Source organism: Chaetodon auriga, chromosome 22 (genome assembly GCF_051107435.1).
Source record: "Chaetodon auriga isolate fChaAug3 chromosome 22, fChaAug3.hap1, whole genome shotgun sequence".
Lineage (NCBI taxonomy): Eukaryota > Metazoa > Chordata > Actinopteri > Chaetodontiformes > Chaetodontidae > Chaetodon > Chaetodon auriga.
The window spans coordinates 699,190-724,332 of NC_135095.1; the positions used below are offsets into that span (position 1 = coordinate 699,190).

Consider the following 25,143-nt stretch of genomic DNA (forward strand, 5'->3'; position numbering starts at 1 on the left):
TAAGAGTGGGATGCCATGCCGCAGCAGACAATAAGTCGACTTGTGAACAGCATGAGACGTCATTGTCAAGCTGTAATTGATGCTCAAGGCACATGAGAAGTTATTGAGACATTGCCATTTTTTGTTGTGGTATACCCACCACTGTTGTTGGCTTTTGTTTCAATAAATTGTTTGAGATGAGGAAATTACCATTATATGCTTTTACTTAAATGCCCTACCCTCATGATATAATATCACTGTAGCGTGAACTTTTTACATTTTTATAAATTTCACCCGAAAGCCAAATATCACTAACTTTTTGTGAGTAGTGTATATATTATATTACATATTACACTCTTGTCTCTTAGTTTTATTGTATGTTTATGTGTATTGTTTAACCTGCTGATGTAACAACACAATTTTCCAAATTGGGATCAATAAAGTCAAGTCTAAGTCTAAGTAACCTGCAAATTTGTGAAGGCAGCATTAATGCTGAACGATATACACAGGTTTTGGAGCAGCATATGCTGCCAGGTAGACAATTTCTTTTTCTGGGAAGTCCTTGTTATTTTGGCAAGACAATCTTAAACCACATTCTGCCATACTGGCCTGCCTGCAGTCCGGACTTGTCACCCATTGTGGCCACATTGTGAAGCGTAAAATACAACAAAGGAGACATCCAACTGTTGAGTAGCTGAAAATGTACATCAAGCAAAAACGGGAAAACGTTCTACTTTCAAAATCACAGCAACTGGTCTCCTTAGTTGCTTACATAGTGTTGTCAAAGAACTAGGTGATGCAACAGAGTGGCAAACATGACCATGTCTTAACTTCTTTGAAACATGTTGCCGGCATCATATTCTAAATGAGGATATAATTTCCAAAGCAATAAAATCTCCTAGTTTCAACATTTGATACCTGCTATTTTATATGGGGTTTCAGTTTTTTTTGCAAATCATCACATTTTGTTTCTATTTCCATTTTAAACAGTGTCCCAACTTTTTTTGGAAACAGGATTGTATGTAAAAATTCCCAAACGACTTGATCAAAAGGTTTTTCTGTTTTAAGATGCAACAGTATTTCTTGAATTTTATTTTAGATACATGATGAATCACATGTAACATTTATCACAACACCTCTCATTCTCTTATCAGTTAAGAGTCTTATGCAGTTATTTCCTCTCATCTTTTCACCTGAGCAGCCAGTGCTTTTCCACTCACTCCCCTTGCCAGCCACACCCACCGGTTCACTCACCTGGTCTTCATTCCCTATCAGTATTTAAGCTGCTCTCCCACACTCATTCAGTGACAGATTGTTCTTTGCATGATGCAAGACTCTCTAGCGTTCTTTATCGGACTGATCTCTCGTCACCAGACCTGCCTACCTTCTCTAAATACCTCTGCCTCTTAATAGTTCTGAACAGAACACTGACCTTGCTGCATCTTGTACTTTGAGAGACAATAGTTCCAAACAGGAACTGTTCTACGGCTTATAGGTCTCTGTCACGCCTGAGATCAAAGTCAGCGAAAGCAACTTCCGGGTTACTGGTGGTACCACAATTGGGTCCCAAACCAACCAGTTACAGTACAATCTGGCCAGTCATAGACCCAGCATGCTCCACCTCGGCACAGAATTGCTTTGAGAGGATTGAGCGTGTCCTCCAGCAACACAAGGCTCTGATGGTGTCTGCAGCAGCTATAGCCAGAGAAACAGCACCAAGGCTCGTCAGAGTGACTAGAACTTAGTTGCACTTTGCGCCTTAAAGATGAACTGGTTTCATACAGATTGCTTCTGTCATTGGATGGAGTGATCGAGATTAAGGAATGGTGAAAAGAATTGTATGAGGTGACGGAAAGTTTGTGCTTATGGTTAATTTAAAGATGAATATTCATTGCAGGTCAGTGACGAGGACACAAATTTTAATCTCTTGCTGCAAAGCAATGCACTGCCTCGACTTCCACATCTTTACTTTTCAACTTACTACTTGAAGGACTCACTATTTCCTACGTTGGAAATGAACATAGGCATTCGACATAAATCATGAAGTGCAAAGTCAATCCATATGGATGATTCCTGGGATACTGGGCTGCCTTTTCAACATTTCACTATGTTTCCCAAACCTTAACCAAGTGTTTTTGTTGCCTAAACCAGCTAAACCCAGATGCTGGTGTTTAAGTCATGTGCTTCATTGCAGAGGTATATCATTCACGATAATATCATGGTAATTCTTATTTATTAAAAAAGTTAATATCGTGATGATGGTAATATTCTGACTTGCTGACATAATGACATCCTACTGTTGTGCACAGCAACAGCAAGCATGGCTGAAAGTGGAGTTAGTTTTGACTACTGTAGTGTAAAAGTAGTTTGGTTACAAAAGATCAGATGAACAGCTTATTTCATCACTTCAACCAGGAGAAACCAAAAAAAAAAAGGCAAGCAGACAAAGACAAACATTGGGTCAGCATTGCATCGGACAATGTTTGGCATGTTGTACTCCGTATTTTGTCATGTAATCAAGAACATCACTATCTCAGAATTACTCTGAAATATTGTGATATGTAATATTTTCAAGCCATATCGCCCACCACTACTTGGCAGTACCGGCCACACTAATATCTCATCCTTATGATGACTGTATAAGGATGTCACACTTTGTGGACTGGAAATAAAAACACTTTATAATCACAACAAATCAACGTTATCCAGGCAGTGATTCCATTTTCTTCATAACATATTAGGAAAAAGAAACAAGTAAGTAATTGTTTAATCTGTCTGTTTGTCTGTCTACCCTTGATTCATTTTATCAATCCTACTTATATACATACTTAGAGGCTATTAAACATCATTCTTATGAATTTAAGTGACTTGAACAATAGAGTATGCTAAAATGCCAAAATAACCCTGACTAACATAACCAATTGAAGTGCAAATGTCATTGCCATTATATGGTGACAGACGAAGATGGTGTATATAAATGAGAGAAAAATGAACTGATTCATTCATTTTTTTAAATCTCTCATCTGAACACAGTTGCACTGAGAGGAACAGTTTCTATCAATTTTGTAAATAGAATATTTAGTCTGTCCAGAAAATTACACTTTGGATTGCTCCTCTAAACCAGCATGTAACACATGCATGAAAATTTCAACACAATTAACAATTGCATGAAGCAGCTAACTGTCACAGAGCTGACATTTTAATAAACAATCTTCAAGTACACACTGAATACACATAACAAAGCACCAGCTATGGAAGACAAACACACAGACGTGTACATGCAAAAACACACATGCACATACCATCATCTTTGAACAATAATCAGCTAATCAGCCATGCAAAACATCAGCTAATGTGTAATGTCATTAGTCCTCATTGTGGACAAATGTGCTTTGAATGCAATGTGAGAATACCCCTCCACTCCCCTCTCTTCCCTGCAGAGCTGCTCTTCACCATCTGGCCATCTGGCCATGCCACTGGCCCACCAGCACTGACAGTCCTGCCCCCACCCCTTCCTTCTTCCTCCCTCCATTTCTTTCCTTCTACCCTTCCTTCCTCACTGTTCTTTTCATATCTACTTTTGCTTTTCTTGCGTCCCCATCCGTAATCCTTTCCCTCAAATTTTACCATTTCAGTTCTCTCTCTGACAGCTCCTTAGTTGTTTCACTCTGTCCCCTCTGACTTTTTAACTCCCTGCTTCTCTCTGCTTCCTCCTCCTTGCTCTACAGTAACCCTCCCTCTGTTTTGGCCTGTGCAGGCCACTAATGCTTAAAGACCACTTCTCTGGGGAGAAGAGACAAAAAACTATGGATCAGCCAAAGGCTAAATGCAAATACTTTGCAAATGTTTTGGTTTATTTGAAGAGTAACTTAATAACCCTCTCTGGGTTCAAAACACCCCTTCATACATTCAAAAACCCAAACAACCTGGAAATCTGTGGCAGTTTGCAACTTGGGTTGGGGCCCTCCAATGGGTTGAAAGCTAAATATTAAGGTCTGCAAGAGAGGAAAGTAAAAGAAAATAAATCTGCTAGAAAAGAGGTAGAAGGCCCTGGTGGCCTATGGGGTGGACCGACTGTGAACTGCAATATCACTGTTTTGAATCCCATTGGTGACCTTTGTTGCATGTTCTTCCCCGTGTAGCTCTCCTCTAGCTTTCTGTCATATCTCTACTGTAATTTCCCTGATAAAGGCTTTCTCTTAAACAGTACCTTAGCATTTTAAAAAATATTTTAATAGTACATAAAACTAAATACTGCTTAACTTATGTAGCAGAACTGGTCTGTAGCTGACCCTCTTCTCCCCTCTTTGCATTGCTCAGGAGAAGTGTAGTGATAAAACAATCAGACTTTTAAGAGTTATTGACCATCTGGAAGGTTCACAGGAAGGTGTGAACCCAGGCAGAGACAGGATGTCTGGTTTAGAGACATCTTCTCACACCCTTTCAGGGCAACAAGAGTCACTGATAACACTTTTACCTCTAATTTACATCTGGTCAAGACATTCTCATGGAGGTGCTAACTCTTTCTTGATAGCCCATGGGAGTTAAGGACAATAAAACTGCCTGGATGGACGAATGCCATGTCCCAAAAGAATCTTCAAACCAGATAATGCTGATGGGTTGTAAATTAAACATTCCTGAAGCAAACTGTTCTGTATGTCTGTGTGCCTTTTTGCTTAACCTACCAAATTAACCAAATCTCAATGTTTGATTTAACTGTAGATGCTATTACATTGCTAAGCTCGCAATCTGTACAATAACAATGCTTTCCTGGTTTTCCTAACTTACAGGATGATGAAACTGTGAATTTAACTATTTCAAAGGTTTTCTCTGAGTTTCTACCATGTAACCATACTGCCATCTAGAGGTTCATAGCGGTTAGGTTGAATGTGCTTAGCGGAGACATTTATTAATAAGTAACTATAATAGCGATAATCATTTCAGCAAATATAGTCTGCCCTTCTTTATTCCTTCATCATATTAAAGTGGTTATACCCTTAGTCATCATGTTTATTAGGATTAGTATTAGAAAATGTTACCATGTTCATTGTTTAACGTTGTCGTTATTCATAAGAATTGTCTAATGCATGTAGTGAACACGCATGTTGTTGTTGAAGTACCATTGAAAATTGATCATTTAAAATATATTCGATTGACCATAGTGAGAAGCAGATGAGCCCTCGTATGAATCATTAATTAATTCTCGCTCTGTGAAATGAAATCACGTTGCGCGTCTGCGAACCATCCTACATGCGTGACGTCCTATTGATTAGACACGCCCTGGAGCGATAATAAAGTTAGCCGCACGCAACGGACGCCAGTTTTTATGCTTAGTTTTGTCTTTCTTCCAGTCTAGTTCTGTTTTTCTTTCATCTCGTTTTGTCTTAGTTTGTGTTAAGTTCTGTTCTTTAGTTTTCAAGTATTTTTCCGCTCCGTCGTTTTCTCAGTCTTTTTGTTGCTGCTCACAACTAGTGGCCTGATTTAATTCTGCAGAAAACACACTTTTCTAATCTTCGTGAAACTTTCATTTTTGCTCGCGACGCCAAGCCGCATAATTCATATTTTTGTTGTTAAAGCCTAGTCACGTAATAATAATTTTGAAGACATTTTCGACCGGCCATCGAAGAGTTTCTCAATCTTATTATTAGTAATCAAAAGCCTTGCCAAATGGCCAACAACTAACTGACCGCACCGAAGACCTGTAGCCTGCTGCTGACCCGCTGGTCCGGGTTAAAGAACCATCAGAAGCCGTTCCTCGTCTGTAACCGACACCGAAGACCCTCAGCTCCCAAGACATTCCTGTCCAGCACCAGCTCTCATCAGTGGTTCGCTTGATTCGTCCGGCAGACTGCTGTACGGGCCAGAGTAACGGACAACGACGCGGAGCCTCTTCGTGTTAGTTCGGGGCAGACATCTACAGGAACATCGCTGACAAAGTAGGCATACTTAAGCGGTTTTGAATAAGAGTTGGTCCGTGAGGTTGAGATATTGTTAATTTGTCTAAATTCTCTAAATCGTTCATTCAACAAATTAACTTCATATTTGCGTCCCCATTTCCCCTTTAAAACCTACTTCTCACTATCGCCAAACTCATTTTACCATTCTCTTGCCATAAGTTCACCTGTGCAGTGTTTGTGTTAATCTACCTCATCCATATAATCTATCGTATTATTCATGATTCATATTCATTTCATTATTGTGTTTAATAAACGATCTTTTGCATACAAGTCGTTGTCAGACGGTGTCCTTTTGAGCTGGATATAAGCAATCCCTGTACTGAGAGTTTACGCCTTAGATTATCAGACTGATCTACTGTTGGTTCATTCGTTCACTACATCAGCATTACCAGATATGACATATAAAATCCTTCTTAGCTGAGGAAGGTTGGTGCCCTTAGTAATATTAACGAATGTAACATTAATTTAGAGGTAATTCCCCTACACTTAATACTAGGGGCTTTGTCTCTAAAGAGCTGGTACACTGACATTTGTGACATTTATGTTAAGACAAGTTATTAATAAATTATTTGTGAGTTGAAAAAATTCTATACCAAAATACTTGGTACTACTAAACTCAGTAGTTAGTTACAACTTTGTCTGTGTGTACTGGAAATCCTGTAATCTGTTAAATCTGAAGTTCCCATCTTTTCATCATTGCTGTTCCTTTCTTAAACGCAAATGAACAAGCAAATTGACACCTGATTTGCATTTGTTATATGTCAAACAAGTGCAACTACTAGAGTCACAGTACCACTACATGAACTCCAAAGCACCCCAGTCCTTCTCTCTTGACTTGCCTCTGTCTCCCCTCAATTAAAAATAAACAGGCCTTGAAATATTTTTTTCCATTTTAATGCTCACTGGGCATAACAGCCTCTACCTAATGAGCTGACATGTCCGTGTGTGGGTGGGTGTGCGCATGTGTGTGCGCATGTGTTATGCATTTCTCTCCATGATGAATCCTTCCTTTGAAGTGATTGTAATAATGGTCTGAAACTGAAGAAATTAGTGTGCAGTTAGCATTGCCAAGATGTGTATGTGTAACAAAGTTCATAGATTAGCTCTAATGCTAATAATCAAATTCAAAAGTATAGTATATATGTCAACTTATTTCTTTCTTCTAATGGAAAACAAAGGAATGACAATAGAATTTTTTTCAGCAATCCCTATCAGAAAAACATGGGTGAAGTAGTAATCAGTTCCAAGAGGTCCCATTAATAGTGTCTTACTGTAAGCTTTATTATTGTGTAAACTTTACTGTATTGAGAAAATTAATGATTCATGAATTAATTTCATGTCCTTAATTCATGTTACTAAATTAGTTTCTTCCCAGAGTCTTTGTGCTTTGTCGTCTCACAGGTTCCCATGGATAGTGATTGGATCTGGATTGTGGATTATAACTATGTCTGCTGCCATGGCCCTGCCTGACATCCACTGCAACTGCTACTACAATTTGTCATACTTCCATTATTATTACATCCATAGTGCTGTATTGCGTACATATACTATCTGTTACTAATATGACATCTGTACTTTTAGTCCTATTGCACTGGACATGTGGACATTTTTAAATTTTTTTACATTAAACTTTTAACATTTAACTTTTAACTCCTTGCTTGCTGTGCTTTTAGACTATTTCTATCTACATATATCAGGTACAAGGTAAGCTAAGACAAGGAAATAAAACAAGGAAAAAACAGAGCAAGGGCAAGTGACACAAAGACAACAGGCATTCATAGGATGTGAGAGTCTATATATAATATGTGTTTTCAATTGCACATTTTGGGCACTGTTCTGTGGACTGGTACAAATAAGGTAGTGGCATAAACAGGTCAGACAAACAGGCAGGATAGAAACTGCACTACATCACTAAATAGAGTAACAGTGAAAAATTTCCACTGTTTCCAAAAAGTTTCCACTCAATTTGAAGTCTGATATTTGACAGAGAAATTAATAACTAGTTTTCTGTTGTTCTTGCTCCATTCATAATTGGAGTACGCATCACCTTGTTTACCAAAGACTCTGTTACTTTTGTGCTAGGTTTGTAGAAAAAACAAAGAACAGAACAGTATTTTGTCACATTGAAAACAACGCTTCGTTATACTTTTTGGTGGCTGAGTGTAACTGGCAAAGCTTTGTCTGACTTCCACAGTATCCATTAGCTCAAAAATGCCTAGAAATCATTCAGTCCCTGTCCTCAGCCATTAGGACTATGATGAAGCTGTCTGCACAGTTGATCTATCAGCTGAGCTATGGATATCTGATGTGACACTCAACATCATGTTGCTGATGCAGCGCTTCAACTGCCGACTGGAGATGGGAGGAAAGTCCTGGGTCTGAATAGCTGACAAGATAGATAGTATTTATTTAGCGTGTATGTATAGATCTTGTAATTTTCTTAAATGAACTCAAAGAAAATAGATACATTTTGTGTTTTTTATGACTAATAGAAGATAGAATTTGAGATTTTGTACATCTAATAGATAGACAATAGATAAATTTTGCAATTTTCTGCACCTAAAGAAAGCATCATTGCTTACAACCATTGGTTGTAAGCAATGATGCCCCCCCCCCATCAGATTTAATTTCACATTGATGAATTTTCTATATAAGTGCAAGCAGCCAGTGACAGTCCAGCAGCTGTTAGCTGCTGTTAAGAATCGTACCTCTGAATCACCCAGCTGAAACAACGCACAAACAGCTCGCAGCCACAGTAGAGCTGCTCATATCATTTTGTTCATATTTTGAAAGGAAGCCTTGGCAACGGCATATGTGAATCTTGCATCACAATCTACACTACCAATAAATAACCTCTAAGCATCTGTCACACTGTAATGGCATATTTCACAATGTCTACAAACTATGACAATATGCACATTCCACAAATCGTTAAAAAACACAATGGTGATAAAGTCTACAGCTTGTTGACTCACCAGAGGTTTTGTAGCCAGAGTTATGGAGGCAAGCAGAGCAGGAGGAGGATGACTGCCTCGTCCATAGGATTTGCACTGGGTGAAGACAGCAGCTCTGCTTGTGCAAGCGCTGCTAAACAGCCCTCCCTCTCTCGCTTTCTCTCTCCTGCTCTGCCTGCACCACCATTGCAGCAGTGTTATCATTCAAATGTGTCAATGTGGAGTGGTATAATACAAAATAATCCCACAAGTCTGCCCTGTAAAGGCAGCAGAGCCAAGCAAGCATGTCTGTTCAGACATCAGAGTATGTAAGAGTATGGATTCTGCACTGCCCTCATGGGCATGCCCCAGGGTTTGTCAGTTTATTTAAATGTGATGCTTAGTTCATACTTTGATTATATATGGCAAAATGTATCCATTCTTTTACTCAAACTCAATTGTTGCAAGAGAGTATTGCACCTGGCAACTATGTTTAGAACATTGCACAAGCAAGCAAAATATGTGCCAGAATCTGTGAACAATTGATTGGGGGAGACACTATAATTTTGAGGATCCAGTGGGGAACTTTCAAACTTTCATGAAAATCTGAGGCTGTCCCAACAAGAAAAGCAGAATGTGTTATTTCTTCAGTGAAAAAAGCAAAGTGTTGTAAAATCAACACTGGCTAATTATTACACTTTACTTTTTAGGGGTAAAATGATAATCCTCGCAAACAGATGTCTGTTTACACATCCAGATGACACAGAGCAACATTATCATTCATTTGAAGAGGTGTTTGTGTCCAAGACTGGACAGGCAATCAGAAAGAGTAGGAGAATGCCTGGCCAGCTGTGTGGCTGAGAGTGTCAGGCCAGTGTCAAAACTGCAGAATGAAATGTGTAAATCAAATTGAAAATGATGCCTGTCTGTCATCACATGCAATCGGTCACATGCATGTACACATCAATACATTGTTTTGTTAGTGCTTGGAGTGCACATGGCCGAGAAGTGTGATGAAAAAATGGACAGTGCAACAGGAAGAGGGAAGGAGAGGAAGAGAAAAGGCAGAGTTGAGAGGAAGTGCATTAAAAGGAGAAAAGCTGTGCAGGAAAGTGATGCTAAATACAGCAAGGGACGTGGTTGTGTTTCAAAAAAAGCATGCTACATTTCTCAAGTTGATTTTATGTTTTAAAAAACTAATTGGGATCAACATTTCATGCATGCATGTATGTATGATAATAATAGTGAAAATAATTCAGAGTTGTAGACTCTTTGATTGTGGTGATCAGCACAGGTCACATACAATATACACTAGTCACATAGGTCCAACGCATAGTTCACCTGTGTGATCTACTATCAGCAGCTGTTGGACTGTGGGCCTACTTGGGAATGCTTCCACCCCCATCCCCTCCCTAATTTGAGCTTAATGCTAACGTCAACATGATGACATGCTCACAATAACAATGCTGACATGCTGATACTCAACACTAACCTTGTTCATAATCTTAGTTCACTAATTATCAGTACATAGACAGCTGAGGCTGATGTGAATCCCATTAAATTCATTCATTCATCTTCTTTACCCGCGCATCCCAATTCGGGGTTGCGGGGGGCTGGAGCCTATCCCAGCTAGCAATGGGCAAGGCGGGGTACACCCTGAACCGGTTGCCAGCCGATCGCAGGGTCACATACACAGACAACTCACACACTCACACTCACACCTACGGACAATTTAGAGACCAATTAACCTAACGAGCATGTTTTTGGTCTGTGGGAGGAAGCCAGAGTGCCCGGAGAGAACCCACGCATGCACGGGAAGACATGCAAACTTCACACAGAAAGGCCCTGCCCGACCCAGGGTTCGAACCAGCAACCTTCTTGCTGTGAGGCACGCGCACTACCTGCTGCGCCACCGTGCCGCCCTCCCATTAAATTCAAAAATTTAAAATTTAAAAAGTGACATGGCAAAGGCATTTGTGATTACAGCACTTTCAAAGAAGCTGTGATAGTGTAACATAATTTTTAGCTGCAGCAGGCGTTAGGCCTGGAAGTTCAAGGATACAGCCTCAAATGGCTTTTTCTTTCCCTTAGTTATTCCAGAAAAGATGTCATAGGTGTGAAGCTATAAAATTCAAGGAATGTATCACTCATTAAACATGTATGCCGTGTGTGCTGTGCTGAAACCTTACAAACAAGTAAAAGAAGTAACCCACTGCCTCTACACAAATTGCAAGATCACAGAGACTGCAGTTCAAATGAACACAAACATCAGCATTCTTTTCAGGGAGTTTTGTTGCCGTATTGTACTGTCTGATACAGGCTTTTGCAGTCCGCTCAGAGTAACATTCAGAGGAAACTATAACTGTGATCAAAGCAATCTCATCTGAGAACAGTGATGTCATATTCTGCTAACTTGCTATAAGTAGTATTTATTGGAGACCTGCTCTACACCCCAGTTTTTGGTCACTGAGTAGATTATATTTAGATTTATTTGCACTTATGCAAGGAAAATTGTTTCCACCTTCCATACAACCTCAGGGTACACAAACACATCAAACCAGACAGAATAATTTTGACAGGTACATACATGAATCCCACACTATAAACTCACTACCAGCCCATTCTCAAAATGTACATACATAAAAACACAAACTCAGGCACATTACAGTCTGGATGTTCTGTTCAGCTCTGTTATGGCAGAGGGGATAAAACTCAAGGGTAAACAGAGAGAAGTAAGTCTACTCATCTGATATGTGAAAAGAAGTCTTTATTTTGGGGTTGTTGCCACATGTTCTTGTTAATTAAAGTGCTAAATTAAGCTAGCTCCAAGATGTTTAAATGAACACAAAGGGAATGAGCTGAGAAACAAGGGAAAAGGGATGATTTGTTGTTGGATGGTTCAGGACAGATCAGTCTTTGTCTCAACTAAAGAGGGCAGACTTTTTCTTTAAAGTTGGTAAAATACTTTCTTCCCTCCTCTTCCTCTTCTCACCATAGTATATTTGAGTTTCTGCAACACTTTGCAAAGAAAATGTGCATGTAGGTAACACAAAAAGCTATAAGCTGCAATGTTTAGCAAACAAAGTAGTCTGATATTTGGGATAAGTAATGTTTACTTTTTCTGCTTCTTTTTTTTTCTTTCTAGATGGTGGTTAAGGGCAAGCCAATGAGAAACTTTTCCATTGCTAAAAGTTGCACTCAGGGGCTCAGAGGTTGGTGTAATGTTATGTGATGAGTTTGGACCTTTGCACTTAGGCTTCAGCATTACAGTAGATAATGTAATAGACTAAATTTCCACAGTGTGGGATCAATAAAGTCTTATCTTATGGAGCACATGTGATACACTAAGTAAACAGGCTAAAGCTACGAGTCAGTAATGAGTGGAAATGTCAGGTAGAGGAGACATCAAGAGTAAAAACACATTAGCTGAGATATTGGTGTCTAAATGTACATGAAGAGCAGGGAGGACGTGTCTGTGAGTGGGTGACAGATAAGGCTCTGGAAAATTCTAGTACACACACATGCAAACACACTTACTGTAGTTGCAGCTTGCTGGCAGGGTTTTTATTTTTCATGCACCATATTTTTCTGGAAAGAGCTAGTCTTGCAAAGACAACTGATGGTGCCTTTGAATGGGGTGATGAAAATAATTGTCACCTCTTGAAAACTCTTGAGCAGTATATCCTCACATTGGAGAAGCTAGAACCAGAAAATCCTTTTTTGCGTAATAACTGAGTGAATTGATACTCAAGTCAGTAATAATTAAGAAATTTAGTGCAGTACCAAAATTGCTGGATACTTAATGCTTTCACTAATCCAATTTAGTGATTTTCCATCAAATGTGACAGGCCCCTTGCAATATCCTTCACAGACATCATACTGTATGGTGACATGACACAACAGTTAAAGAGTCTGGTCCTGGAGTACTGCTGTGTGGAGTCTTAAGACATAAACTTCAGTGATACATGTTATTGTGAGCCCACGGACAGAGACCTCAGATGTTGTTCCTGGAATCTACTGAAGCCACTCTCTCAGTTTGTGGGTGACCACCCCCAGTGTTCTGATTACCACGTCTACCACTGTTGGCTTTACTCCCCTCAACTTCTCTAGCTCCTATTTCAGCCCTTGATATTTGAGGTTCACATTGGGGATAGTGTTAATTAGGTTAATGACAACTATGATGAAAAGTTTGTCACGAACCTTTTTTTTCATGACTTTGACAAAACGATGATGAGATGGCAATGAGCAGTACTCAATAACTTACGGAACATGAACTGTTTATTGTTGTCATGGTGATTTCTCACCATGTGATTTCTCTCTGTGATTGTCTACCATCTTCACTCTTTTCCTTTTTCTCTAACTTCCCGTCCTACCAAATAAAGAAGACAGAGCCACATTTGTTATTTTTTAACATCAAACTGTGTTTTGTATGCCATGCAGCTGCCCTCAAGGAAACACATTTTCTTATTTTGCTCCCTTTATATATTAAAATTTGCTTTTTTTTTTCATCTCCTCCCTGCTCTGCTGTCCTGTTTTCTCTTCCTCTATCCTTCTTTCCATTTTGAGTTTTATGTGTGTGTGTACGTGTGTGTGAGCGTGTGTGTGTGTGTTTCATAGCATGCCCCACACTTTGAACATCTGCTCTCCAGTGGCATCCTCGGAGGTGTGTGTCAGAGAGGAAGCGGCTGCATTTTTAAACCTGCTTGCTACCCAAAGAGGGAGGATCTGAGCAACAAATTCATCTGCATATGACACTTTGAGTTTGCTGAGAATTCAAAATCCAAACACCTCCCACCTCTACAAATTAGGACATTAATGTAATGCAACTTTAAAAAAAACAACAAAAAAAACAATAAGACTTAAAAAGTGAAATCTTTAATCTTTCACAACTGTTTAAAACAGAGTGGTGCTGGGTAGTCCCAGTAATTTAAAACATTACCTCATAACATGCTATGTAAATTGTTTGTTTTTGCTGCACACATTTCCTTTTGAGAGAAATATACTGTGTGAATGCCTCCGGGTGCACCAGGCCACCCCTGTGCTCCATTTTTTTTTACAAGGAAAAGGAGTTCAAACCAGTGTTGGGTTTCAGTAATATGTATCAAATTTTGCAAAAATTCAATGAACTACATCTTTTTGCTTTACAGTTTAGTAATTTGCGTATTTACAAACTTAAAAGCAAAATGCTGCTTTGATGATTTCCCCTGAGTACATTTTGAATATATGCATTCCTGTTAATTTGTATTTGACAGTGTCTTGTATCTAATACTTTAACCAACACTGGAAGATTTTACAGTGGTCATTACAGAGCATGGCCACCATATACAGTATAAATGATATGTGCACACAAAGCTATACATGAGACATTTCCAACATTAACCATAAACTGGTATCGAGAAAAACACAATAGGTGTGTCCCAATTCAAGGGCTGCATCCTTCGGAGGACCCAGCCTACGCGGTCTCTGGAGGCTGGGTCCTGCGGAGGATCCTCCGTCGGCCGCATCAACTATCGGTAAATGAGACGGTCTAGCCTTCGGAGCGTGTCCTGATTGTGTCACGACGTCATAACTTCTTCCCTCCTAACCCGGGAAAAACACACGTACGGGGTGCAGAGATGCGCCCGTACAGCTCCTATCCCTTGTAAGAGGCGCGAAATGTAGCCTATTATACGACTTACAAATTCACCTGATGTGAATATCTTCACAGCTTCGCGTCGGACGGTTCACGCCTCCGCGTCGTCCATTCATTTCTGATAATGGACACCTCGAAGGGCATTATCCCGCTTATACCATGGTCACTTACGAAAGAAATAAATATTAAATCAATTATTAATACGTTAATGTTGTTTTTTTACCATTAAAATCGTACGTTTTTAACAAGAAGCGGCTGAGTGGACTATTTAATATCGTTCGTTGTGACGCGTTGCCAAGGTAACCGGCTCTGGCCACAGAACCTGCAGCTCGGTCGGCGCAACTGTTATATTAGACCTAATCAGTGGAGGGAAGTGACATGATTGCTTAACATTATGTTACGTGATACAAAGTATCATTTCAGAGGGCAAGTGCACCTCTTACCACTTGTGTGTGTCCAGAGGATGATGCCAAATTTTGTTTCAACGACTCAAAGTCCACAGATAGTTTCCTAAATCATTTTTATTGCAAGAAATATTATCCACCATTCACTCTGATCATTAAATGTGGTTAAAGGAAACTATAAAATCACTCATGTTGTCTACTGTCTTGCCGTTGTGTTAAATAAACTGTGAAATAACATATGTTCTGAGTTTCTGTTGCCACAGTTACCAACTAGCGTTTGAGCCAGCGCAACAATTTAGAACAATCAGGCTATTTGACCGGAACTTTTTTGTAGGTGTCCTACAACACTTTTTAACGGACACCCTGCAGCCAATCACAATCGAGTATTCACCCAAAATAAGATATTAGTTGGCATGCGAGCTTGTAACATTTGTAAGTGAAGAGTTTTAATAAGGCTAACTGTTAACTTAGCTCCTCATATCAACAGGTCGCCATTATTAAAAAAACAATCGGTGCGCAAAGCATCTTGGGATATGGGAGGCCGAGAAGGATAGTAGCGACGCATCCTCCAAATACAGGGAAAAGGAGGACGCATTTGTCGGCTGCATTTGGAGGATCCTTCGAATTTGGACGAATTGGGACAGCTTTCGCGCAGCGTTATGACGTAATCGGCCTTCAAATCCATCCTCCGAAGGATGCAGCCCCTGAATTGGGACACAGCTAATGTGTGGTGAGCATGGGAAGACCTCACACAACCTGCTCAAGTGTGATGTTGTGCTGAGTGTGATTTTGTCCAGTGCAAATAGAGAGGAGAGGAATGGAATCTATAGAAAAAATACGCATTTTTTTGCAGTCACGGATGTACATAACGTGGCCAGTTAGGAAACGACAAATTTCATTATGTGAATTTGTGAACTCAATATAGTTCATACCTGTCAATGCTGGGATTTGAAAATAGGGGAAATTTTCTGGCGCCCCATCCCGGCCTGTCCCACCACCTTTACCACTGTCCACATACCGCTTACATTACAAGAGTACATGGAGTGAATCCTAAAATAAAAATGGAAAAAAAAAAAAAAAATCTCAGAGCAACAAGGATTGGGTTAATTAGTTCCTATATAAAGTAATTGCAATTAGGTGGTAAGAATCAGATCTGACGTTGTTGAAAGTGAAATGCTAAGATCATCCCTGCATTATACAAATGAAAAGGCATAGAGGTACGGTCCATTCCAGTGATCATCACCTGGAACGTGAGGTCTCTGGCAAATAAGATGAACGAGCTCATTACACTGGTCAGGACTTAGTGGGAATACTGGCAGTGCAGCCAAATGGCTTTTACCGAGTCTTGGCTTCAGGACCTGGCATCCACATATGTGGACATCACATTTTGGGTTGTCTAGATCATAATACTAAATTTTGCTGTACATGGTCCTGGTGTCCACATACGAGGACATTATACTGCTAATAATAATAATATATATAACAATAATATATGTACAGTGCTTAACAAATTTATTAGACCACCTGTCATAAAACGAGAAAACATAAATATTTTAGAAATCTTCCAAAAACTTGTTTAAAACTAAAAATGTTATTGTCATTTATTTGGCAAATAACAAACTGAAACGACTAAATAGTCCTTTTCACACATAATAATAAAAAAACTTAATATTTTGTATGGTCTCCTTTGGCCTTGATAACAGCCTGCATTCTTGCTGGCATTGTTTTTAAGTACTTTTCGACAGTCTCTTTTGTTATTGAGTTCCAAATAGTTTCTAGCTGTTCCCACAGACCTGCTTTAGATGAAACTTTTGTGCGATCAATCTTTGAATCTACTAAATCCCAAATTTTCTTAATAGGATTCAAATCCGGACTTTGACTTGGCCAGTCACTTGTCACTTGTCTTGACCAGTACTCCAGATTCCTTTTTCTTAGTTTTCTTAGTTAACACTCTCCATGTGTGCGACCCACAGTTCTCCCGCTCCTGTCCTCCCCTGTTATGTGTCACTTATTGTGTTTCTTGGATGGGACGTAACTGAAATGGAATTTCTCCTTCAGGAGACTAATAAAGGCATTCTGATTCTGATTCTGAAATAGTCTCTGCACAGCTGTGAAGTATGATTGGGGTCATTGTCTTGTTGGTATATGAACCCAAGCTCAATCAGATTCAGTCCAGAGGGGATTCCATGATGCACTGAGATGTTGTGGTCTTGCTGTTGTTGTGGTGTTGCTGCTGTTTTCACAGATGGAACCCCATACCATAATGGAATCTCCACCGTGTTTCACTGTGGGTGCAATGCATCTGGCATCAAAACGTTCTCCAGCTTTTCTGCGGACATAAACACGACGATGCTGACTGAAGAGTTCAAACTTTGGCTCGTCCATCCAGAGTACCTTCTTCCAGTCATCAGCAGTTCAGTGTTTGTGCTCCCTGGCACATTGAGGCTTTTCTGGATGTTTGCAGGCCTCAATAATGGCTTCTTAGCAGCTATTCTTCCCTTTGTCTTGTTCCGTCATGCGTCTACTTATGGTCATTCTGGAGACTTTCTCAGACTCTGATCTAGATGCATTCATCTCTGTCTGAGGATCAGCAGTGGTCTTCCTTCTGTCTCTAGTACTTAAAATCTTGAGGTGTCTGACATCTTTTGTTTCCTGCCTCTTCCTTGGCGAATTCTGTAAGTACCAGTCTCGGCTATTGACTCCAAAGCATACTTGACCACACTGTGAGAACAATTGATGTCTTTCCCTATTTGTCTGAGACCATCCAGCATCATGAAGTGCTTTAATGCAGACTCTTTCATTTTCAGTGAGCTCTCAGCGTTTTACCATTGCGAACAGAAATGAGGAATTTCAAACTGAATTCACCTTTTTATACCCAAATTTGAGTCGGCTCACTGGGCTTCTCTGAGAAGTCAGAAATTAATCAAGCGTAACATTCAACCACTAAAACTATTTTTTCTGTTCAGGAATGCGAGTAAATAACTATAATTTGACATATTAATCAAGAAATAATAATGTGCTTTACTTTTTTTTTCAGTTTTTTTGTAGATCAGTAAATTTGAAAATTAATGGATTTCAATAATAATTTTATTTTATTCAGTTAAAGAGCTTTTACATTAAAGTCAAAGTCGGCTTTATTGTCAATTTCTTCACATGTACCAGACATACAAAGGAATCCAAATTATGTTTCCCACTATCCCACGATGTGAAAAGAAAATTTCAAGTAAAGTGAAACAGTAAAGTGCACAGGCACAAAGAATCAAGACAGATGTGTCCTAACAACTACAGGTCCTCACTGATGTGCACCCCCAGGAATTTGATGCTGTTCACTCTCTCCACAGCAGCACCATCGATGATCAGTGGCATGCGTTGGGTGTGAACTCTCTGAAAGTCAACAACAATCTCTTTGGTCTTGCTGACATTCAGCAGGAGGTTGTTGTTTCTGCACCACGTGGTCAGAAGGTTGACCTCCTTCCTGTCGTGGGTCTCGTCGCCACTGGTGACGAGGCTCAATAGTCGTCCGCAAACTTCACTATGTGATTAGTGATGTAGGTTGTTGTGCAGTCGTGTGTCAGCAGGGTGAAGAGCAGGGGACTGAGCACACAGCCTTGGGGTGGATTTTATGTGTGACATGACTAGCCTTTCGAAGCACTTCATGATGTTTGGTGTCAGTGCCACAGGGCGGTAGTCAATGAAGCAGGATGGAGCAGCTTTCTTCAGTACAGGTATGATGATGGCGGCCTTGAAACATGATGGAACAATGGCTTGCCTCAGGGAAGTGTTAAAGATGTCCGTGAAGACATCCGTGAGATCCTCTGCACAGTCCTTCAGCACACGACCAGGGATTTGTCTGGGCCTGTTGCCTTGCAGGTGGTGATTGTGGAGAGTGTCCTCTTCATGCTGGCAGCAGACAGACACAGAGTCTGATTGTGGGGAGGGGGTGGGGTCTTCTGTGGGCGTGTGTTATTTTGTGCTGCAAAGCGTGCAAAGAAGCTATTCAGATTGTTGAGCAGAGAGGTATTGTTCTCGCAGCTCTGTGGTGCGAGCTTGTAGTCTGTGATGGCCTGAATGCCCTGCCATAGGCTCTGTGCATCTCTGCTGTTCTTGAAGTGGGAGGCTATCTAGTCTGTGTAATCCTATTTTACTTTCCTGAGGCCGCGGGACAGGTTGGCTCTCGCTGTTCTCAGGCCAGATTCATCCCCGGCTCTACAGGCATTGTCTCTGGCCCTCAGCAGCCTGTGGACGTCCCCTGTCAGCCATGGCTTCTGGTTAGCCAGAGTGATGATGCTTTTTGTGTGGGTCACATCATCGATGCACTTGGTGATGTAAGAGATCACAGTGTCTGTGTACTCATCAATGTCTGTATGGTTACTGTTGTAAGTGGCTGCCTGCTTAAATATTTCCCAGTCTGTTGTGTCAAAGCAGTCTTGAAGAGCAGAGAAGGCCCCCTCTGGCCACACTCTCACCTGCTTCTGAAACGGTTTGGTGACTTTCACTCTCGGTCTGTATGCTGGCATTAGCATAATAGTGATGTGGTCAGAGAGTCCGATGTGGGGGAGGGGGGTGGCTTTGTATGCTCCTTTGTGAGTAGTATAGAGCAGATCCAAAATGTTATCCCCCTCGTTGGGAAATCAACATGCTGGTGGAGTTTTGGGTGGCAGTCGTGGGCGGGGGCCCCGACGACCCAAACCCTGGACAACGACTCTGGCTATGTGGACATGGAATGTCACCTCGCTGGGGGGAAAGAGCCGGAGCTAGTGCGGGAGGTTGAGTGGTACCGACTAGAGATAGTCGGGCTCACCTCCACACACAGTTCGGGCTCTGGAACCCAACTCCTTGAGAGAGGCTGGACTCTCTTCTACTCTGGAGTTTCCCGCGGTGAGAGGCGGCGAGCTGGTGTGGGCTTGCTTATAGCCCCCCAGCTCAGCCGTCATGTGTTGGAGTTCTCCCCACTGAGCGAGAGGGTTGCTTCCCTGTGCCTTCGGGTCGGGGACAGGTCTCTCACTGTTGTTTCGGCCTATGGGCCAAACGGCAGTGCAGCGTACCCGGCCTTCTTGGAGTCCCTGGGAGGGGTACTGGAAAGTGCTCCAACCGGGGACTCCATCGTTCTGCTGGGGGACTTCAATGCCCACGTGGGTAGCGACAGTGATTCCTGGAGGGGTGTGATTGGGAGGAACGGCCTCCCCGATCTGAACCCGAGTGGTGTTCTGTTGTTGGACTTCTGTGCTAGTCATAGTTTGTCAATAACGAACACCATGTTCAAGCATAAGGGTGTCCGTCAGTGCAAGTGGCACCAGGACACCCTAGCAGCCGTCCATAGCTGTGGCCGTAACGTCGCTGGTGCCTGTCGTGGCGGCAATCCCCGAACCCGGTGACCCGGTGGTGGACATGCAGCTGATTGGCCGAAAAAAGAACAGAAGCACGTGAATAGCCAAAGAAAGCCAGTGTGCTAATTTACTGTTGAATCGCCACACCCCCAACTAGGACCGAGAATTTCCTCTAAAACAAGCCAAATTCAAATACAAAGTTTATGGTTTACACATTCTGCAAAAAAACGAAAATCAAATTTTTAAAAAAAAAAAATCAATTTTTCTTTAGTTACACAACTTGCACCGGGCCAATTATATATATTGCCTGTATATAATAATATACTGATAATTCTTTGTTTTTACACTCATCAGGTTCCAGTCAGCCCAACTAGCAAAAACAAATTAAAAATACATGCCATGCAGGAGTTCGGGTCTTAGGAGGTTAAGGAACATTTCTGTAGACCGGACATTGAGCTGTGGGTATGCATTATTTGCCTCAGGAGTTCAAGTCCGCCATTCATCACTGTTTACATCCCTCCGAAGGCTGACAGGGAAGCAGCGCGTGACATCATCCACTCCACTGTAGTGGAGCTACAGATGCAGCAACCAAACGTGTTTGTAGTCATTACTGGGGACTTCAATCACAACACTTTGGTGGAATGTTGGCAGTTTTGTTGCCCAATTTATTAACAGCCCCATCAGAGACAACACCACACTGGACCTACTGTATGCTAATGCAAGGATGAATACAGTGCCACAGCCCTTGTCCCCCCCAGGCAGAACTGATCACAGCCTCAGTATGTCCCTCTTGTTCAGAGGCAGCCTGCGTCCATGAGGACAGTGAGGAGGTGGACTTAGGAGGTCACCGTAGGATTGCTTTGAGACAACATGGGGAGGACATCAACAGCCAGACAGTGTATCACAGAGTACATCAAATTTTGTGAACAGACCGACAGTACTCCCTCCACTAGCACCATCCCCTGCCTGACTGTGGGCCAGGTAAGAGGACAGCTGGAGATACTGCACCCGGACATGGCTGCTGGCCCTGATGACATTAGCTCCAGAGTCCTGAGGACTTGTGCCAGCCAGCTATCCGTGATCCTGGGACACCTTGCCTGCAGTCCTGGTACTGTGGAAGACATCCTGCGTGGTTCCTGTTTGGAGAAAGAAGTCTTAATCTGGCCTTAACGACTACCGACCCCTTGCTCATCACTCATGATGATGGTGCTGGAGAGGCTGGTCCTGAACCACCTCTGAACACAGGGGAAATCATCACTGGATCCTCTACAGTTTGCCTACCAACCTCATCTGGGTGTGGACGATGCCATCATTCACCTGCTGCAGCATGCTAACTCCCACCTGGATTTTAGTGGCAGCACTATGAGGATCACTTTTTCTTTGATTTCTCCAGTGCATTTAATACCATGATGGGAGTTGACACGCCCACAATCTCCTGGATTACTGACTACCTGACAGACCGACCACAGTTTGTTTGACTGGGCAATGTTCTGTCTAAGACCATAGAAAAGAAGTACAGGAGCACCACAGGGGACGGTTTTGTCTCCTTTTCTTTTCAGCTTGTACACCTCAGACTTCCAGTACAACTGCTCATTGTGCCACCTACAAAAGTTTTTTGACAACTTAGTGGTGGTGGTGTGGATAAAGGATGGACAAGAGGAGGAATACAGAGCAGTGGTGGGTGATTTTGTGGAATGGTCTGGTAGAAATCACCTGCTGCTGAATGTGGCCATGACCAAGGAGATGGTGATTGATTCCCGAAGGAACAAGATGACCACACAACCACTGTGTATTCTGGGGGAGAATGTCACAGTGGTGAAGGATTACAAATACTTTGGAGTGAACCTCAAAAACAGACTAAACTGGAAAACTAATATCAACACTGTCTACAAGAGGGGGATGAGCAGACTCTATTTCCTGAGGAGGCTCAGATCATTCAATGTGTGCAGGAAGATGTTGGAGTTCTTCTACCAGTCTGTTGGGGCAGAAGCATTGGAGCCAGTGAACCAACAGACTAAACAAACTGATCAGGAAGGCCGTTTCCATTACTGGCTGCAAATTAGACACCTTCGAGGAGGTGGTGGAGAGGAGGACACTGGATAGATTTTCCCAAATTGGGAAATTGGGAAAAGCTTATGGATGATGATGATATTCAACATTTCTTAATTGCCTTTGAGCGCATTGCACTGGCTTGTCGGTGGCAGAAAAATGACTGGGTTTTTCACCTTCTACCATTAGTTACTGACAAAGCTAGAGATGCGTATGTACACATGGACATTGATGATTCCCTTGATTATGATAAAGTCAAAACAGCCATTCTTGATAAATATGACATAAATCCTGAGACATATAGACAGGGATTCCATTCCCTCAACATAAACCCTGATGAGAGCCCAAAGTTGTATGCACAGTTGAAGGAGTTGTACGGGAAGTGGATTAATCCAAAAGGTAAAACAGTCCAGGAAATTGAGGAGATTATAATCTTGGAGCAATACTTGAGAATACTTTCTCCAGAGTTACAGGTATGGATAGAAGAGCTCAATGTACATTCTGCTGCTGAGGCTGCCAAGCTGTCTGGTGTGTTTGTAGCGGCATGGAGGAAAGGACAGCCATGGGGCTACACCACATGGGAAAGGAAAGACAGCCACACAGCTCCACAGTCAAAGACCAACCACAAGTGTGGGTAAGCCTCCTTTAAGGAAGAACCAGCCAGCGAATATGTCCTCAAAGCCCTCTGCTAAAATGCTAGGGTGGAAGGCCATACAAAACCAATGTGCCCCAAAAACTCAGCAAAGATAACCCAAATGTGTTTTGCACCATGAAATGTTGAAACTGGAGTTAAATTTGACCAATGTGCAAAAATGACTTCAATTGAGGTTAATGGTGAAACACTCAGGGCCCTCCTTGACACAGCCAGTGACCAGACCCTTCTACACAGGCATTTTGTCCCATCAAATATTATCTGCACTAAGGAAACTATTCTTGTCTGTTGTGTGCATGGAGATGAAAAGCCCTATCCAACAGCAGACATGTACATTAAGGTGCGAGGGCAAGTGTACCTCCTAAATGTTGGGGTTGCTGATAATCTGCCATTTCCTGCTGTGCTTGGTTGAGATCTGCCTGTATTGTTTGATTTATTGGATTCCAGCAATGGATGTAATGTAGCAGTAACCAAAGCTCAAGTTAAGAAGTTGGAGGAACCTTTTCAGACACTTAGTACCCTGCCTTTCCATAATGCAGATCTGGAGACGGCACCTTGGAAGTCACGTAAGTCACACAGACAGAGATGGCAAAAGAAATTCCTCTGCACAGTAATATCACCCTCTAGCTCAGAGCCTGAACTGCCTTTGGGTTACAGAATCCCTGACAATGTCATTGAAATGCAACAGAATGACCCAACGTTAGCACCTCTTTTGTAGAGAGCCAAGAGGAAGGGACAAGGAACTGATCCAGACTCCTGCAGCTGTGAGGACTTCTTCCTTAAAGGTGGTATCCTGTATCGTCAGCAGGGGTCAGATGTTCAGCTAGTGGTTCCTAGAGCAGCCACGGAAACTGTAATGACTTTGGGGCACTCAGTTCCATGGGTGGCCATCTTGGAAAGCAGAGAACCTTTGCTTGTATTAAAAAACACTTCCACTGGCCTGGCTGTTAACATCATCTCTTATGTCGTCCAGATGTCCAATCTCACATGGCAGACGCCCAACAGCGCCAAAAAAAAACTGGTACGATTGGTCAGGCTGGCAGAGGTCCTTCAACCCCGGCCAAAAGGTGCTCATACTTCTCCCTAGTAATTATAGCAAGTTGCTAGCAAAATGGCAAGGATCCTTTGAGATCCAGCAGAAAATTGGACCAACCACCCAAGTGTCCACCCCAGGCCAGCCCCGCTCGAGTAGGGTGCTGCATGTGAACCTTCTTAAGGAGTGGGTGGAGAGACCTGATAAGGAAGCAGACGTTTTACTAATCAGGAAGGTTCCAGGACAAAGTGGTGGAGGAGCAGTATTTGCCTGCAGCTGCTTCCCTGGACCTGGATCTCAGCCACCCCCCTGAAGAAAAGCAACTCCAGGTGAGAGCTTTGTGTAACTCTGAAATATTTCAGGAAAATCCTGGAAGGACAAACCTTGTTGAGCATGACATTATGTTGAAAGAGGGAGCTTCTGTGAGACTCTTGAGTTACAGAACACCTGAACATTTGCTGACCTCGCTGAAGGAGGAAGTCAACCTAATGCTGTTGCTGGGGATCATCGAACAATCGAAGAGTGAGTGGTGCAACCCAGTAGTCTTGGTTCCAAAGAAGGACGGCAGCCTATAGTTTTGTATCGACTTCAGGTATTTAAATGCAATCTCATAATTTGATTCATATCCTACCCCTTGGATTGATGACCTGATTGAGCGCCTGGGAAAGGCCAAATATCTAACCACCTTAGATCTCTGCAAAGGCTATTGGCAGGTACCACTCACGCAATGCTCCAGGGAGCTGACTGCCTTCCGAACACCTTGGGGTTTGTTTCAATTTACAGTCTTGCCCTTTGGACTGCACGGTGCCCCAGCAACATTCCAGAGGCTACTGGATCAGGTACTGTGCGATCTGTCAGATTCTGCAGCTGCATATCTTGATGACATTGTCATTTACAGCACCACTTGGGAGGAGCACCTCGAGCATCTTGAGAGGGTGCTGGAGCGCCTTCAGTCTGCCGGGCTGACCATCAATCCATCAAAGTGTGTCTTCGCCAAAGCTGAAACAGATGACGTGGGTTTTGTCATCGGAAATGGGGTGATAAAGTCGCAAGTGAATAAGGTCCTTGCCATCGAGTCCTGCCCACGGCCAAAACAAGAAAGCAACTCAGGTCTTTTCTGGGCATGGCAGGATTTTACCATCGGTTTATCCCTCATTTCTCTGCCAGGGTGGCCCCC

General features: G+C 42.0%; 1 protein-coding gene across 20 annotated transcripts in view; it reads right to left on the reverse strand.

The window, feature by feature from the left end:
* The window catches only part of LOC143314851 (pleckstrin homology domain-containing family A member 5-like), a 323,906-nt gene that overhangs the window by 146,699 nt on the left and 152,064 nt on the right, over positions 1–25,143 (reverse strand). The window contains exon 4 of one of the 20 annotated variants that reach the window (XR_013075838.1): positions 15,838–15,955. The exons of the other annotated variants lie outside the window; for them this stretch is intronic. The gene's annotated coding sequence lies outside the window, so the exon portion shown is untranslated. The remainder of the gene's footprint in view (positions 1–15,837; positions 15,956–25,143) is intronic. 20 annotated transcript variants of the gene reach the window in all.